At 38.6% G+C, this 7,345-nt stretch overlaps 1 protein-coding gene across 2 annotated transcripts in view; it reads right to left on the bottom strand.

The window, feature by feature from the left end:
- The window catches only part of arvcfb (ARVCF delta catenin family member b), a 352,935-nt gene that overhangs the window by 129,022 nt on the left and 216,568 nt on the right, over positions 1-7,345 (bottom strand). The window lies entirely within an intron of this gene.

The following is a 7,345-nucleotide window of genomic DNA, read 5'->3' as shown; positions in this document are numbered from 1 at the left end:
CAGTTGGGACTTCCGTCCATGTAGTTAGTATCTATGCATAACAATATATACTCTTAAACCAGGCTCATAAATCAGATTTGACTTCTATTTAGAAGGGGGGCTGCACTAAACTCATACTAAAAGTACAAGTTCAGTATATTTAATTACTAAGCAGTTCCTTTTATAGCCCGACAAAAGGACCTGAATTCAGTAAAACTATTGTAAATTATGCAAATTAAAACTAAACAGACAAGAATATCTGATAATATGTTTATTACCATGTCAACTTTTCATGATAGACCTGATAACGACCATCAGATTAGAGGATGAAGAGAAAGTTAACATTAGGACATCTCTTACAATAAAAATTGGTGAAGACAGAAGCCACACAGAAGAGATCATTCAAGGCAAACTGCAATACCGAGGTACAGTTTGAGTAAGGCATAATAATGCTTCTTTTTAAATAATTTACCTCCAAACCATCTATCCATTATTTTAACCTGCGTCTTCCTTTCAGGGTCATTGAAGCCCATATCCAGCAGTCACTGTACAAGGTGGGGACAACCTGGACAGGTCGCAAGTCCAAAACACATGGTCACATAGAGATAAACGAAACAATAATCTCACACACACCAAGGGACAATTTGGAGTTGCTTATTAGACTAACATTCATGTTTTTGGTCTGTGGGAAGAAATTGGTGTGTCCTAAGAAAACCCAGAGATGACATGCAAACCTAAAAGGTCTCTCAACCTTCTTGCAACAGCTCCACCAACTGAACCAGCATTCCGCCCCACCTCCAAACCATGCAAACCAATTACAAAACACTGGGATAAGCAGTGCGTTGACAATAAGAAGACAYAAAAATGAAGTGTTTGTGTTATCCCTGATGGTGTCTGACATATCCATGGACTGCTTGTTTTCTTCACCTCTTTGAAGACACTATCCAGTGAACAGCTACTCATTGATTGCAAAACTTCTTTCAAGCTTCAAGGCTCACAGTTTTTATTGATCTCCGGTCCMTCTTGTTGATCAGTCAAAAGTTTACACTTTTTTCCCCTCACAATCTTCTAGCTTCCAAGTGCCAGCTGGGAAAACATATGGAAATTTGTTTTGGGTGTACATATCAACTCATCAGTGCACCTGCTTCACTCTCTCCTGTAGTTTAGAGTCAGTTGGCACCGAGTAGGGTCATTAATCTTTGGAGAAAAAAAYATCTTTCAATAAAAGTTGTTCCCAGTCATTAGCCCCAATAATGAGACCAATGACTGTGAAAGATATCTGCTGCACAAAGACAGACACATTTATTTAAAACACAATTCAATCATCGGTGATCTGAGTAAAACAACTTCCTATTAGAGCTGACCTCAGGCTAAACATCACGATCCTAAAGGGAGGAGCTCTCTGGTGTTGTTGAGGAAAAGTAAAGGTTAGAGCTGATTAGTTGCCTCCAATCAACACACTTGTTCCGTTCAATTATAAATGTGAATCAACCCTCTTGATTTTGTGGCCACTGTTTAAAGCAAAAATAGATTATGTCTCGGTTATGTTAAAGATTCTCCAACTGCAAAATGTCTTTCTTTCAAATACCAAGTAAAGTGAAGGACCAGTTTACTATATAAAGTCTTGCACAGATGGAAAAATGCACAATTTATTTAAAGGTCAGTAGGAATATACATGGTCTCTTCCCATCTGTTGACATTCGCTGCCTTCTGGTTTGCAAATATCTTATTTTCAGCAGCACCAACGCACARAGGAAACAGCAATACATTATTGAACAGCCAAATAAAATCTGAAACAGGTGCAGGCTCAAAACATGCCACAGTTGTAATTCGATCAGACGCTCCCACTYAAAATGCCTGCTAAGTAATATTTATAATACATTGTACTGAAGTTATGCAGAGTGTGAACCTGATTGCATGTAGGGCAGGATTTACATTTTTTTAGGATAAGGACCCTGTGTGTAAACTTCTCATATTATTATTATTTTTTTCAGCTTCTTGTGAATCAGGACGAGTCAATTACATCCTTATGAAATCCAGTTATTTTGAAGGCTGTGTGGTGAAGCCCAGAGGCCTCCAAAGCAAAAGCGCAATGAAAGCAGCAGCATCCTACATTTGTTTAAAGCATCTAACACTTCGAAAGACACTGGAGAAAAAAWGGGAATCCTTAGTAGCTCTCTGACATCCAGTGTTTTTCATTTACTTGGTTCTCATCCCCCCCCCATGTCTCAGTATGCACTAAATGAGAGAWAGAAGTTGAACTCGACATTATAGACCATAAATAAATGATTAAAAGCCGTCTGGCTGTAGGCTAGCACTGCTTTTTGATGGTCACAGGGGAAAATAACCCTGATTGTGAGTCAAGGAGACTCAGGAAAGCAGTGAAGGGTAAGAGAGGTGGAGCAAAGCGACTTACTGACTGATATCTTAGAGAGGAATTATAAAGGCCATATAGGAGAATGAGATAAGAAAGGAAAATGACATTTAGGTACATTCAAATCTTGTAGAAAAGGATTATGCAAGGCTGTGGAACTTCAAAGGAAGATAGACCAACTCCTGATTAAATCCAAATCTGTGACATCCTAAACCCCAGACTACGGATCTATTAAGAATGCCAGCAGGAAGTACCTGTTCTTTTTCAGTTTTGTCAGAATGGTTGGATCAGTAAACCTCACATCTAGATACAAAAGATACCAACATTAGAAGCAAAATCAGAAAACAAAAGTTGGTTCTAAAGACTAGAAGCAAAGTTTGTAAGATGCTTGGTAGTTAAAGAGTCAGGATTCTTTTGTGGAATTATCAGTAATCAATCAGGCAAACAAACTAAACTTTATGAACTTATTAATCTTTACACTGCACTCACAGCTACATAAGATGGTTGGTTATTTACATAAAAGTATWTTGTTATACTAAAGACTTACGTAGTTGGTCTGCGCTCTGATGGTCCTTGTGAGACACAATGCAATACAAAACAAAACCATTTTAAGCACCAACAGGCAAAGAAATTGTGTAATACAAAATTAAAGCTGTTACCAAATAAGTGTTTGTCCCAAATTACAAGTRATGTTTTACATGATTTCTGGTTGGTAATGGACTGCAGGTTGAAGTTCTCAGTGTAAATAACTATTGACTTTTATGTAAATACCTACCAAATGCAAAAGTGATGGCAGTTTATAAAATAGTGTTCATACAAATCAATATGGGCTTGTTGAGACTGAAACTGTTTTAAATATGGATGCACAAATCCACATTTTTTCACTTCCAGTCCAACCTCAAATMAATGTTTAGTTTTTTGCCAATGTTGCCCAACTCTATGCAAAACTTTATTCCAGTTTTGTGTCCTTCTCTTCCTCCTGCTGCAGAATCTTTGGCGCTTGACAAATAACTTTGTGCCTCTATCAGAAAAGAGGAGATGGTTGGTTGTTTGTTCGGCTCAAGAGAAGACTGAGACTAAGGGACAATTGGGTTGTTTTCTCCACGAGTTTGCCCGAGGTCCTGCTGCTTTGCAGTGCAGCAARGTGCCGGATATTTTTTATTCTAACTCAGTTTTTTCTTGGCCTAACACAATGAAAAAAAAAACTGGTGGATCATTCGAAGTCTCTATTTTTAATCACACAGAGTCATGTTGTAGTAAAAAGTTGGCTTAGCCACAAAGCTACAAACTACGGAAAGGATTTCCTGAATGAAGGGGTGTCTCATTACTCTCTGTTTCATTGAGACTTGCCTCCGTTCAGGAAATCCATTCCACAGTTTGCAGCCAGCTAGCAGAGCAGTCGACCAGGAATCACTTCTGGAGTCATTTCAGACATAGCACAGACGCAGCTCATGGATTCGAAATCTCCCCACATTGGATTGGAAAATTCGGATCCATTAATTATGTTTGTACCGATACTGGGTACRGGTTTTGATATCTAGTTTTAGAATGGCAGAAATCTACTGAAGCCATTTGGCCTAGTCATTATTTCATCTCTCCTTTTCAAAGCTTCTGTCTGATATTCCAATTAACACTCAGAGTTCAGGCAAGATAATAAAAAGTACTGACAACTCAACAAAACCCCACTTCAAAAAAATCCWAACTGTTCCTTCAAATCACTTCTGCTCTAACAGCAAAGAAGCTTATAAGTGGATCCGAGTAGGGCCAAAGGAGTGTTCATACAGTCTAGAGGTAAAAATAGTAAAGTGTGCCTATACTAAGAAAGAACTTTAGATGTAAAAATAATGTACAGTAGTTTTTTTGTGTGTAACACAGAGTACAATCCTTAKGAACTATTACTTCGTCATTACTCAACATCAGCCACAATAATCAATGCCTCTAAAACACAATATGCTAGACACAAGACTGAGTAATCCCCTGTGGGTATATTTTATTACAATACATCATGAAGAGACATATGAGCTCTTATAAGCGACCAGTCTTAACTGTTATGGATTGGTATATAGAAAAAAGTTCACTACTAAGAATGCAGAGGAAGGAGGTCAAGTGATACAGCAGTGTCAATTAACAGCAGCCGACTATCTGCCATCAATCCACACCAATTCATCATCTGCGTTCAATAAGATGCCCAGTGTTGTCTCAGAACGAAGAGATAAAAGTAAAATGAACCAGAGTAAGCAGATAAGGGGCTTTCCTTTCCCTGAGGCAAATCTTAAGAAAACTTCAGATGCAGTTTAAATGAGTCGTTCATTAAAAGGTGGAACACCATAGGTTTCATGGACARTGTGGGTAAAGTATGCAACAAAATTAAGTAAGCAGTACTTTGTTCCTTTTTAGATAAAGTTTAGATTTCAATCCTCGTGACCTTGTGGCTCATGAAAATACAGCGATTATCCGAAGAAAAACTGCTGCCTGTCTTTACCACCACAGGATTTGAGGTGATTTTGAATAGAAAATGTTGTTTTTCGAACCATCTTCACGTGTGTTACATAAAACAGATCACATCAAACTCTCAAATCTTTTTTTCCTGTCTCCTCTGGTCAAAGCATCAAACAGACAGCCACAACCACACACACACTTATACTGGAATAATGTGTCTTGTGTGTCTAAGATTGTACTATGATAAAGAAGTAAAGCCTGGAATATGTTCAATCTGTGAAGTGATCAAAAGCAGCCCAGGAGAAAGCAAAAAAAGCCCAGTTCATATAAAAAGCATGTTTGAAGATCAGAGAACAACCAGGCCAACTATTAAAACAAACTATAAACATTATAAACTTGTGGTTTCAAACTTTATCATTTTCCATGATCAAGTTGTGACTCACTGTGTATACAATATTGATTACGCATTTGTTTCAAAATAAAGTGAGCAATGTCTGGGTCAGTCCCCACATCCTGAATTTGTTTAGTTTTTACCATTTCAAAATAGCTGGCAGATTGATAGCAAAACACAAAAAACAATTGAAAGGCCTTCACAAACAAAATGTCCTCATTAGAGGTAGCTACAATGTGATGTGTGCACTGGTAAAAACATTCTAAAACCTCTATTTCTCACATTGTCAACAAACTAAGAAAAAAAACAAGAAATTCATGATCACTTTATACTTTTATGTTGCAGCCTGGCCTTTGATTTTGCACCTGGGAAATATTCCCAGGCCATCTTGTAAATTTAACAAAGGAAAGTAGGTTTTTTGCTAATATTTCTGTGGTATTTTTACTCGTAATGTTCAGCGATATTTCTAATTATTGACCAAAACAAAAAACAACCAAAAACTAATCCAATGATTACTTTATTAATGTTTCATTAAAATCCGAGGGTGTAGTCAATTTATTACTAACACTGTAACATAAAAATATTTAATGCAACCTAGTGTCGTTGTGCACATACACACACACCTTACAATCAGTCCAGAGGCTGTGGCTTAAGTACACAAGTGGTTATCTGCCAATAAGAAAGTTGGTGGTTTGATCCCTTCCATCTGCCAAAGTTTCTTTCTTTCTTTCCTTCTTTGGCAAGAAACTGAACTTGGTTACCCCTGGATCTGCATATTGGTGTGTAAAAGTGCTTTTAACAGTCAGTAAGACTAAAAAAGGCTTTGTAAATGCAGCTTATTTAACGTTTTGTTTTTGCTCTACCATTTTCCACTCCAGCATTCACATGGAAGGTAGGAGTCAGAGTATCACTCAAGATAATATTATTATTGGACATTTCCTATTGCCTGATGAAGTGAGCTTAGTGTTTCCTTGTAAGGGCATTGAGGCTTGAACATGTAATATACTGTACTGTATAACAGCATATATTACACAAAAAAAACTATTTGCAAAAGAGATTTCAAGGTCCTAGACTAAATTCAATATTGCAAAGTTATTCAGGTTTAAAAACAAAAACTGATTAAAAAATGTTATCCATTAAAAGACTCAATTTTTTTTCCTGTTGCAAATTCCTGCAGACACACATGACAGGCACACTTCCCACTCACTCCCACTCAAGAGCAGAAATTAGATCTGTTCGTCTCAGTCTGAACACAGTGGGAGGGAGGCTCTAGTTACTCGGTTTGAGACAGCACACTCTGTCAGATCACCACCTGGTCAGGCATGCTGGTGTGATCAGTGTCACCTTTGTGCACACACACACACACACACACACACACACAATGCATTTAAAGGTAGCCTGACCCCTGAGTAGCGACTAACAGGATTTCACTCCAGAGCCATGCCAGCAATCATTACATGGCTCTTACACAATTAATCCTCATGCAAAGATTGCCCAGCCAACCTTGGGTCGTCCCGTTTCCCATCAGCCCCTTCTGTTTCTACCACCTGCCCTCCCAGCAGCATTCCACGGTAAAGAATCACACGACAAAGCTCAAAAGAGAACGAGAGGCAGACAGAGCGCATGAGAATGCAATGCATGGGTTGAAAAGGCAAATGTGAACTGCGGTCGCATGATCCAAGCATTCAAAGCAAGGCCTCTGCTTGTGGAATGAAGCTGGTGAAGAAAGCAAGTCAAGTGGAAGAAGGGAAAACTAGAGTGGCTGACAATGTGTGGCAGGAACCCAAAAGCGCTCTCTGCCAGGGTACAAAAGGGGAAGGGGGGCATGAAGTCATAGCCAGTAGGGCAACTTGCATCTCATTTTCAGCCAGACTGGGCATGGTAGGAGTGATATTTGGGGATCTTTTAGCTGTAAAAATACATTCCACTATAAAAATGCGTTCAGTTGTTAAAGAGGCAGAGCAAAGAGAAAAAAAACTAATGAGTGGCAGCAAAGTCCTGATGATGCAGCTGGAAATGATGGGACCTTAATCTCTCCTCTGATGACTGATCCTGAGCCAAATTGGGGCTTCCTCCCTCATCTCTTTCACGCTTGGTCTCTTGGTTTCAGACGCCTCCATTATTTTCCTCCACAGTCCTGCTTTTTTATACCACTTCCCAGA

Source organism: Austrofundulus limnaeus, unplaced genomic scaffold (genome assembly GCF_001266775.1).
Source record: "Austrofundulus limnaeus strain Quisiro unplaced genomic scaffold, Austrofundulus_limnaeus-1.0 Scaffold183, whole genome shotgun sequence".
Classification (NCBI taxonomy): Eukaryota; Metazoa; Chordata; class Actinopteri; order Cyprinodontiformes; family Rivulidae; genus Austrofundulus; species Austrofundulus limnaeus.
The sequence above is the reverse complement of the archived record's forward strand: the minus strand, read 5'-3'. Positions and strand labels throughout refer to the sequence as shown.